Source organism: Phoca vitulina, unplaced genomic scaffold (genome assembly GCF_004348235.1).
Source record: "Phoca vitulina isolate PV1807 unplaced genomic scaffold, GSC_HSeal_1.0 scaffold39, whole genome shotgun sequence".
In the NCBI taxonomy this organism is placed as follows: Eukaryota; Metazoa; Chordata; class Mammalia; order Carnivora; family Phocidae; genus Phoca; species Phoca vitulina.
This window is the reverse complement of record NW_022589742.1, coordinates 18,102,078-18,112,768: the sequence shown is the minus strand read 5'-3', so window position 1 is coordinate 18,112,768 and position 10,691 is coordinate 18,102,078. Positions and strand designations below refer to the sequence as shown.

The 10,691-nt window shown below is 36.8% G+C and overlaps 1 pseudogene; it reads right to left on the bottom strand.

Annotated features, from left to right (window-relative positions):
- Positions 1–593: 593 nt before the first annotated feature.
- On the bottom strand, positions 594–1,173 carry LOC116647195 (annotated as a pseudogene).
- Between the last annotated feature and the right edge of the window lie 9,518 nt (positions 1,174–10,691).

Below are 10,691 nucleotides of genomic sequence, written 5' to 3'. Positions count from 1 at the left end.
GGCCTGTGCTTGGAACACAGAGGGGGTTTCAGAAGATCCTTGTGAAAGACTAGTTAAAAGATGGCAAGTGGGGACAAGTGCAAGGAGAGAAGGAAGTTAGTCTGACTGGCTTTCTATCCTGCACCATTGATTCAATGGAGATTGGTGGGAAGGAACTGGAAGAGACTAGAGGTGAGGGTGGGACATGGGGCAAAGGATGGAAAGGAGGGAAGGGCAGACAACTAATGTGTTTCATTTATAACAAGTAATAGAAATCAAAGACTTAAAGGAGATTAAAGACCAATCAGAATAATTTAGCAACTTTAATTCTTAGGAAGATTAAAGTTCCCTCCAAACCTAATTTGATGTTTTATTAACTAAGAGCAAAGACCAGTATGGTACAGTATTACTCCAGAGGAATTAAAGGATTATCCTTAGGGCTGCTTTACCCACATTCATTTTATGAATGGATGCCTCCCCTACCTCAACATGCTTTAAAGAGGTACTGCTACCATTACATGGATCCTTATTAGGTTTGAAAAGTGACTGAAAGTTTGGGCACCAGAAAGACACCTAAACAACATGTGTCTAAACTGCAACTTCAATTTAATATGACTAAAGCAGTTACATTGTGAGAAGTGCTGAAGGTATGTGATGTCTTTCCCGGCACAGAGGTGGCCTTGGTTCTTCACCAGATGGTGTAGCCACCATCTGAGCCACCCGTGAAGAAGTTTCCCTTCCGCTGAGTTATGAGGACATTGGCTCCCTGCATGACTGCAAGCTGAGCAGCATTGGGAGGGCATCCAGGAGGTGGACGAGGAATGTTGCCAGCGCTAGCCCCAGCTCCAAATCTGGCACTTGCATCATACCCTCCTTCCACCAGCACTGCTGAACCAGGTGGATAGATGGGACCAACTGGATAATAAGCCTAGGGATTGTGGAACCTAAAGGCCCAACAGCCACAGATTGGGCCATGGGAGGATACAGTGAGGCGCCAGGAAATGCAGCTGACATGGTGGGGACTGTGGCAGTCCCTGGGTGCACAAAGCTCGGACAATAGAGCTCTGAGTAGGCAGGTGGAGCATCAGTATAAGGTGGAGCCTGAGGAAGATGCAAGGTCTGAGGGTACACTGGGTTCCCAGGAGGCTGCACAGGGCAGGTTGGCTGCATTGGATATTGACCTTTGCTGTTCATGGTGGCTGCTGGTACGGTTCAGCTTGGTGTCTGATCCATTGTTTTTGTATAACACCCAGTGCTCCATGCAGTACGTGCCCTCCTTAATACCCATCACTGGGCTAACCCATGCCCCCACCCCCTCCCTTCTAAAACCCTGTTTGTTTCTCAGAGTCCATAGTCTCTCATGATTCATCTCTCCCTCCAATTTCCCCCCTTCATTTTTCCCTTCCTTCTCCTAATGTTCTCCATGCTATTCCTTATGTTCTACAAATAAGTGAAACCATATGACAATTGACTTTCTCTGCTTGACTTATTTCACTTAGCATAATCTCCTCCAGTCCCATCCATGTTGATGTAAAAGTTGGGTATTCATCCTTTCTGATGGCTGAGTAATATTCCATTGTCTATATGGACCACATCTTCTTTATCCATTCCTCTGTTGAAGGGCATCTTGGCTCTTTCCACAGTTTGGCTATTGTGGACATTGCTGTTATGAACATTGAGGTGCATATGGCCCTTCTTTTCACTACATTTGTATCTTTGGGGTAAGTACCCAGGAGTGTAATTGCTGAGTCATAGGGTAGCTCTATTTTTAATTTTTTGAGGAACCTCCAAACTGTTTTCCAAAGTTGCTGTACCAACTTGTATTCCCACCAACAGTGTAAGAAGGTTCCCTTTTCTCCACAACCTCTCCAACATTTGTTGTTTCTTTCCCTGTCCATTTTTGCCATTCTAACTGGTGTAAGGTGGTATCTCAATGTGGTTTTGATTTGAATTTCCCTGATGGCTAATGATGATGAACATTTTTTCATGTGTCTGTTAGCCATTTGTATGTCTCCTTCAGAGAAGTGTCTGTTCATATCTTCTGCCCATTTTTTGACTTGATTATTTGTTTTTTGGGTGTTCAGTTTGAGAAGTTCTTTATAGATCTTGGATACCAGCCCTTTGTCAGTAGTGTCATTTGCAAATATCTTCTCCCATTCTGTGGGTTGCCTCTTTGTTTTGTTGACTGTTTCCTTTGCTGTGCTGAAGCCTTTTATCTTGATGAAGTCCAAAAGTTCATTTTTGCTTTTGTTTCACTAGCTTTTGGAGATGTATCTTGAAAGAAGTTGCTGTGGCCGATGTCAAAGAGGTTACTGCCTATGTTGTCCTCTAGGATTTTGATGGGTTTCTGTCTCACATTGAGGTCTTTCATCCATTTTGAGTTTATATTTGTGTATGGTGTTAGAGAATGGTTGAGTTTCATTCTTCTGCATGTGGCTGTCCAATTTTCCCAGCACCATTTATTGAAGAGACTGTCTTTTTTCCATTGCATGTTTTTTCCTGCTTTGTCAAAGATTATTTGACCATAGAGTTGAGGGTCCATATCTGGGTTCTCTATTCTGTTCCATTGGTCTATATGTCTGTTTTTGTGCCAGTACCATGCTGTCTTTGTGATCACTGCTTTGTAATATAGCTTGAAATCAGGCAACGTGATGCCCCCAGCTTTGTTTTTCTTTTTCAACATTTCCTTGGCGATTCGGGGTCTTTTCTGATTCCATACAAATTTTAAGATTGTTTGTTCCAGCACTTTGAAAAATGTCATTGGAATTTTGATTAGGATGGCATTGAAGGTATAGATTTCTCAAATACTTTTTTAAAATTATATTTTATTCCTGTTAATTTTTGGTATATAGAAATACAATTTGATTTTGTATAGAGATTTATATCTAGCCACCTTACAGAACCTTTTACTTAATTCTATGATTTATCCATAAATTGTTTTGAGTATCTATGTGTAAAATCATATTACCCTTTCCAGTTTCATAACTAATTTTTTTTCTTGCCTTAAATTACTGATTAGGATTTCAGAGCATTGTTGAAAAAAAGGTGGTGATAACAAACACCCTTGTCTAGACACTAAAGTTAAGAAAATGTAGTTTATGTTCAATGTGCAATAATTGTTAACATAGACAATTTGTCTACAAATTGTTTTTAATGTTTCAACCTTAGCATTAGGTTTGCTCTTGATTTTATAGATACTTAGAACTCTTCTAGGTAAAAAGAAAAAAAAAATTCCTGTTCTTATTCTTATTTATGTCTATCTAGAGAGTTTATTTAGATGTCTCACAAATATGTTAATGTAGGGGAGAGAGTTAAGATGGCAGTGTAGTAGGAGGACCCTAGGCTTGTCTCATCCCTCAAACACTACCAGATAATTATAAAATCATTCTGAATACCCAAGAAATCAACCTGAGAACCAACACACAACTAAAAGGAGAGAAGGTGCCACACTGAGGAAGGTAGGAAGTACAGAGGTGTGGTTTGGGGGAGAAAGAGATCTTTGGTGCTGTGGAAGGGAAGGAGCCCTGGTTGCAGAGAAACGTGATAAAAAGTGGAGCATACAGGAATATGCACAAGGAGAACACTTTCCCAAAGCCATTGGCTGGGAAAATGAGAGGGACTGACTAAATGTAAGACAGGAAACCGTCAAAATCTTAGAGGAGAACACAGGCAGCAACTTCTTTGACATTAGCCATGGCAACTTCTTACTAGATATGTCCCCTGAGGTAAGGGAAATAAAAACAAAAATAAACTACTGGGACTCCATCAAAATACAAAGCTTCTGCATAGCAAAGGAAACAACAAAACTAAAAGGCAACCTATGCAATGGGAGAAGATATTTGCAAATGACATATCAGATAAAGGGTTAGTATCCAAAATCTATAAAGAACTTATCAAACTCAACACCCAAAAAACAATGAAGTTGAGAAACGGGCAGAAGACATGAATAGACATTTTTCCAAAGAAGACACCCAGATGGCTAACAGATACATGAAAAGAAGCTCAACATCACTCATCATCAAGGAAATACAAATCAAAACTACAATGAGATATCACCTCACATCAGTCAGAATGGCTAAAATTAACAACACAGGAAATAATAAGTGTGGCAAGGATGTGGAGAAAGGGGGACCCTCTTACACTGTTACTGGAATGCAAACTGGTACAGCCTTTCTGGAAAACAGTATGGAAGTTCCTCAAAAAGTAAAAAGTAGAACTATCCTACAATTAAGGAATTGCACTACTATGTATTTACCCAAAGGATACAAAAATACTGAAGGTTTTTTTTTTTTGAAGGGATACATGCACCCTAATATTTATAACAGAATTATCAGCAATAGCCAAATTATGGAAGGAGCCCAAATGTCAATTGACTGATGAATGGATAAAGATGTGGTATAAAGATAAAATGGTATATTACTCAGCCGTAAAAAAGAATGACATCTTGCCATTTGCAAGGGCGTGGATGGAGCTAGAGAGTATTCTGCTAAGGGAAATAAGGCAGTCAGAGAAAGACAAATACCATATGATTTTAATGAGCAATAAACATGGCAGGGAGGGGGAAGTGAGGCAAACCAAGAAACAGACTCTTAACTATAGAGAACAAACTGAAGGTTACTGGAGTGGAGGTGGGTGGGGGGGATGGGTTAAATAGGTGATGGGTATTAAGGAGGGCACTTGTGATGAGCACTGGGTGTTGTATGTAAGTGATGAATCACTAAATTCTATTTCCTAAAATTAATATTTTACTGCATGTTAACTAACTAGAATTCAAATAAAAATTTGGAGGAAAAACAATATTAGAGCAGAAAAAAATAAATATAAGCTAAAAAAAAAGAAAACCCCACAATAGAACAAATCAATGAAACCAGAATCTGGTTCTTTGAAAAGATCAACAAATTTGATAAAGCTTTAGCCAGACTCATCAACAGAGAGAAGGGGGAGACAGGGATAGAGAGAGAGAGGAGACTCAAATAAATAAAATCAGCAATGAAAGAGGAGAAAAAACAGCCAAATTCACATAAATACAAAAGATTATAAGAGAATATTATGAAAAATTACATGCCAACAAATTAGATAACCTAGAAGAAATGGATAAATTCCTAGAATCATATAACCTCTCAAAACTGAATCATAAAAAAATAGAAAATATGAATAGACAGATTAGCAACAATGAAATTAAATCAGTAATTTAAAAACTCCCAGCAAACCAAATCTAAGACCAGATGGTTTCACAGATGAATTCTATTAAACATTAAAAAAAGAGTTAATGCCTTCTTCTCGAATTATTTAAAAAAATACAAGAGAAAGAAAAGTATCCAAATTCGTTCTATGAGGCCAGGATTACCCTGATACTAAAACTAAGAATAGTCATTAGAACAAAAAGAGAACTGCAGGTCAATATCTCTGATGAACATAGATGCAAAAATCTTGAAGAAAATTATACCAACCCAAATCTAATAGTACATTTAAAAAGTTATTCACCATGATTATATGGGATTTATTCCTGGGATGCAAGATTGGTTTAATATTTGCAAATCAATCATGTGATACATCACATCAATAAGAGAAAGGATAAAAACCATATGATCATTTCAATATATGCAGAAAAAGTACTTGACAAAGTACAACATCTATTCATGATTTAAAAAAAAAAACCCTCAAAACAAAGTAGGTTTTGAGGGAATGTAACTCAACATAATAAAGACCACATAAGAAAAACCCAAGTTAACATTATCCTTAATGGGGAAAAACTGAGAGCTTTCCCTCTAAGGTCAGGAATAAGACAAGATGTCTATTCTCACCAGTTTTTTTTCAACTTAGTACTGGGCATCCTATTCACAGCAATCATAACAACAAAAAGAAATAAAAGGCATCCAAATTGGTAAGGAAGAAGTAAAACTCACACTATTTGCAGATCAAGACTCCACCAAAAGACTGCTAGAACTGACAAACAAATTCAGTAAAATCACAGGATACAAAATCAATGTGCAGAAATCTGTTGCATTTCTTTTTTAAAAAAGATTTTATTTATGTATTTGTCAGAGAGAGAGAGCACAAGCAGGGGGAGTGGCAGGCACAGGGAGAGGGAGAAGCAGGCTCCCTGAGGAGCAGGGAGCCAGATGTAGGGCTTGATCCAGGACCCTGGGATCATGACCTGAGCCAAAGGCAGATGCTTAACTGACTGAGCCACCCTGGCACCCAATCTGTTGCATTTCTATACACCAATAATGAAGCAGCAGAAAAAGAAATTAAGAAAGCAATCCTATTTTCAATTGCACCAAAAATAATATGACACCTAGGAATAAACCTATCAAAGAGGTGAAAGACCTGTACTCTGAAAACTATAAAACATTGGTGAAAGAAATTGAAGATGACACAAACAAATGGAATGGTATTCCATGCTCATGGATTGGGAGAAAAAAAATATTGTTAAGATGTCCATACTACCAAAAGCAATCTACAGATTTAATAGAATCCTTATCAAAATACCAACAGCATTTTTTACAGAACTACAACAAATAATTTTAAAATTTATATGAAACCAAAAAAGACCTTGAATGCCTAAAGCATCCTTGAAAAAGAACAAAACTGAAAGCATCACAATCCTAGATCTCAAATTATACAACAATCAAAATAGTATGGTTCTGGCACAAAGATAGATACAAATCAATAGAACAGAACAGAGAGCCCAGAAATAACCACAAAATTATATGGTCAATTAATATACAGCAAAGGAGGCAAGAATATACAATGGGGAAAACACATGATGTTGGGAAACTGGACAGCTAATGCAAAAAATGAAACTAGACCACTGTCTTATAATATACACAAATATAAAGTCCAAATGGATTAAAGGCCTAAATGTGAGACCTGAAACCATAGAAATTCTAGAAGAGATCACAGGCAATAATTTCTCTGATATTGGCCAGAGCAACATTTTTTCATATGTGTCTCCTAAGGCAAAAGAACCAAAAGCAAATATAAATTATTGGGACTACATTTAAGTAAAAAAAATGCTTCTGCACAGCAAAGGAAATAATCAACAAAACAAAAAGACAACCTGCTGAATGGGAGAAGATATTTGCAAATGATATATCTAATAAGAGGTTAATATCCAAAATATATATTAAAAAGACTTATACAACTCAACTCTCACAAACAATCCAATTAAAAATGGGCAGAAGTCATGTACAGATATTTTGGCAAAACAAACAAAAGACATACAGATGTCCAACAGACAAATGAAAAGCTCAACATCACTCATCATCAAGGAAATACAAATCAAAATCACAATGAAATATCACCTCATACCTGTCAGAATGATTAAAATCAAAAACAGAAGACACGAGTGTTGGTGAGGATATGAAAAAAAGGAACTTGGTGCATTGTTGGTGGGAATGAAAACTTATTTAGCCACTGTGGAATACATTTTGTAAGATCCTCAAAAAAATAATAATAGAATTACTATATGATCCAGAAATTCCACCACTGGATATTTTCCCAAAGAAAATGAACACCCTAATTCAAAAATATATATGCTCCCATATGTTTATTGCAGAATTATTTACAATAGCTTAAATATGGAAGCAACCCAAGTTTCCACTGATAAATGAATGGATAAAACATATGTAGTATATATACACAATGGGATATTAGCCATAAAAAAGAATGAAGTATTGACATTTGCAACAACATGGATGGATCTAGAGGGTAGAATGCTAAGTGAAATATGTCAGTTAGAGAAAGACAAACAGTATATGATTTAACTCATGTGGAGTTTAAGAAAGAAAACAAATGATCAAAGAAAAAAAGAGACAAACAATAACAACAACAAAACCACAACAGACTCTTAAATACAGAAAACAAACTGGTGGTTACCAGAGGGGAGGTGGTGGTGTGGGAAATGGGTGAAATAAGTGAAAGGGATTAAGAGTGCACTAATCATGAAGAGCAATGAGTAAGGTATAGAATTGTTGAATTACTATATTGTACACCTGAAATAATGTAACACTCTATGTTAATTATATAGAAGTAAAAAGTTAAAAACAATAATAATAAAATGCAGGTATAATATTGTTTAAATTCTTTCTTGAAGAGCCCAATACTTATGGTAAAGGATAAATAAGATAAAAGAGAGGATGGGAAGTAAATAGTAAGAGTCTATGGAATGTGGCCTAAGAAAACTTCCATTATGGTAAGTACCAGCTTTCACTCAAAATAATGGAACTTTCACTGTAGGATCACTCTGGGGATGAATTATAATCGTGCAGAAATTTTGCTGAGTTGCTTAGTAGCCACTCAGTTTTCTGAACTAAGGATCTACTTGTTTTCTCTTTAATGTTTCTTTATGTATCTGAAATGATAAAGACATGCACAGAGGTTTGCAGTATGTTTTTAAAATGAACAAAATATTGGGTTGTGATATTGTGATTCATAACAAGAGATATACATTTACTCTTCATCCCAGTTTCTGGAATAAAGGTTCTAAAACCCTTGGAAATACCTAAGTGAGGAGAGCTGCTAATGTGTCTTTTGTTTTGTCAATGAGGTGTCTTTTGTATTATACCTAATGTAGGGGTGGGGGGTGGGGGTGGTTTTCCAAGGAAACCAGCCATATGATTAGGTAGTTGGAACTTTTAGTCTCATCCCCTGACCTCCTGGGAGGTGAGAGGGGCTGGAGTTTGAGTTGATAGCCAATGGCCAAATATTTAATCAACCAAGATTATGTAATGGGGTGTCCATATAAACCCAAAAGAATGGGGTTAAGAGAACTTCCAGGTTGGAGAAAAGTGGAGGGACTGAGAGAGTAACACACCAGAGAGTGCAGAAAAGCTCCATGTCCTTTCCCCATACCATGCTCTAGGCATCTCTTCCATTTGGTTGTTCCCAAGTTATATCCTTTTATAATAAATCAGTGATCTAATAAGTAAAATGTTTGTCTGGGTTCTGTGAACTGCTTTAGCAAATTTATCAAACCAGAGGATGGGGGACCCTCTGATTTATAGCCACTCAGTCAGAAGTACAGGTAACAACCTGGACTTGTGACTGTCACCAGAAGTCCAAGAAAGGGGTCATTGGAACCTTCAATCTATAGCCACTTGGTCAGAAGCACAGCTTATAATTGGTGTCTTAAGTGGGGAGGGCAGTCTTGTAGGACTGAACACTTAACCTGTGGATCTTATGCTACATTTAGGTAGACAGTGTCAGAATTAAGTCAGATGGTTTGGCACCCAGCTAGTGTTGGAGAATTGCCTGTTGGAGGTATGGAGAACCCCCTTCCCACAATGAAATTGGGTTTAGAAACATAGATCAACAGTCATCTAAGATATATTTGTGATTTCTTCATATACATGTATTCATAGTAACTTCAATTATTTTGCTAGAAATTCATCAGTATTCTCAGAATTATTATATATTTGTATTTTGAAATTATTTATTTGTATGCTTTAGGGAGAATTCAGTCTGAATGAACTCATTTGATGAGTGTTTATTAAGATCCTACTATGTGCCAAGCACTGCTGTACTTTCTGGATATACAGCAGCGAACAAAACAGGCAAATATGACTACCAATGTGAGGCATAATAGAGGATAATTAAAAAGTGAGAATTTCATAACTTATTTATATAGATATAGATTATTTCTCAAGTATATAACTCAAAATAAACTAAAAGTTTGACAACTGGGGTTCTTTGACAAAACATATTTTAACAAAAACATAATTTAAAAGTATATTATTGATGGTCTGTATTTAAATTTCTTAGATAAATGCAATTTCTTAAATGTCCAAATATCAAGACTGCCTTAGGAACTCATTAGAAGGAGGCTAGGTCATAGATTTTTATTAATGAGAAAAAAGTGTGTGTCAATAGGGTGTTGATTTCTTTAATGGATAGATGAGTTGAAATGATAAAAGTTACATTATTGGTATTTTTGTTGAATAACTGATATATGAAAAGTATTGTACATGAAATATATTATTTATTCATTACATAATATTCCTATTCACTGTTTAAATATCAGGAGATGGGTTTACAGAGATTAAGTACCTTGCCAAAGATCTCAAAACTATTAAATAGCAGAGCCAGATGTAATCTACTACATTATCAAGTCACTCTATTTTTTTTAAAGATTTTATTTATTTATTTGACAGAGAGACACAGCCATAGAGGGAACATAAGCAGGGGTAGTGGGAGAGGGAGAAGCAGGCTCCCTGTGGAGCAGGGAGCCCGATGCAAGGCTCAATCCCAGGACCCTGGGACCATGACCTGAGCCAAAGGCAGATGCTCAATGACTGAGCCACCCAGGCTCCCCAAGTAATTCTACTTTTTAATTCATCTAAACCACCCAGTGACATAGTCTCATTGATCTCCACCTATCGTACGGTCCTCTTTCAGAAGGTTCTACTCTCATTGTCTCTCTGTGACAAAAGTACCTAGAAGAGGGGGAATCCAGCTCTCAGTTTCCTCAGTCATCTCTAATTATTTTTAAGAATAGACTGTCAGGGGGATTTCAACTATCACCTCTCAGACTTCTCCCTTTCATTCAGACAAAAGTTCCTTCCTACAATATGGCAACAATCTCTCATTAAATATTATGCAGCCATCAAAAGGAATGAAATCTTGCCATTTGCAATGATGTGGGTGGAACTGGAGGGTATTATGCTGAGCGAAATAAGTCAATCAGAGAAAGACATGTATCATATGACCTC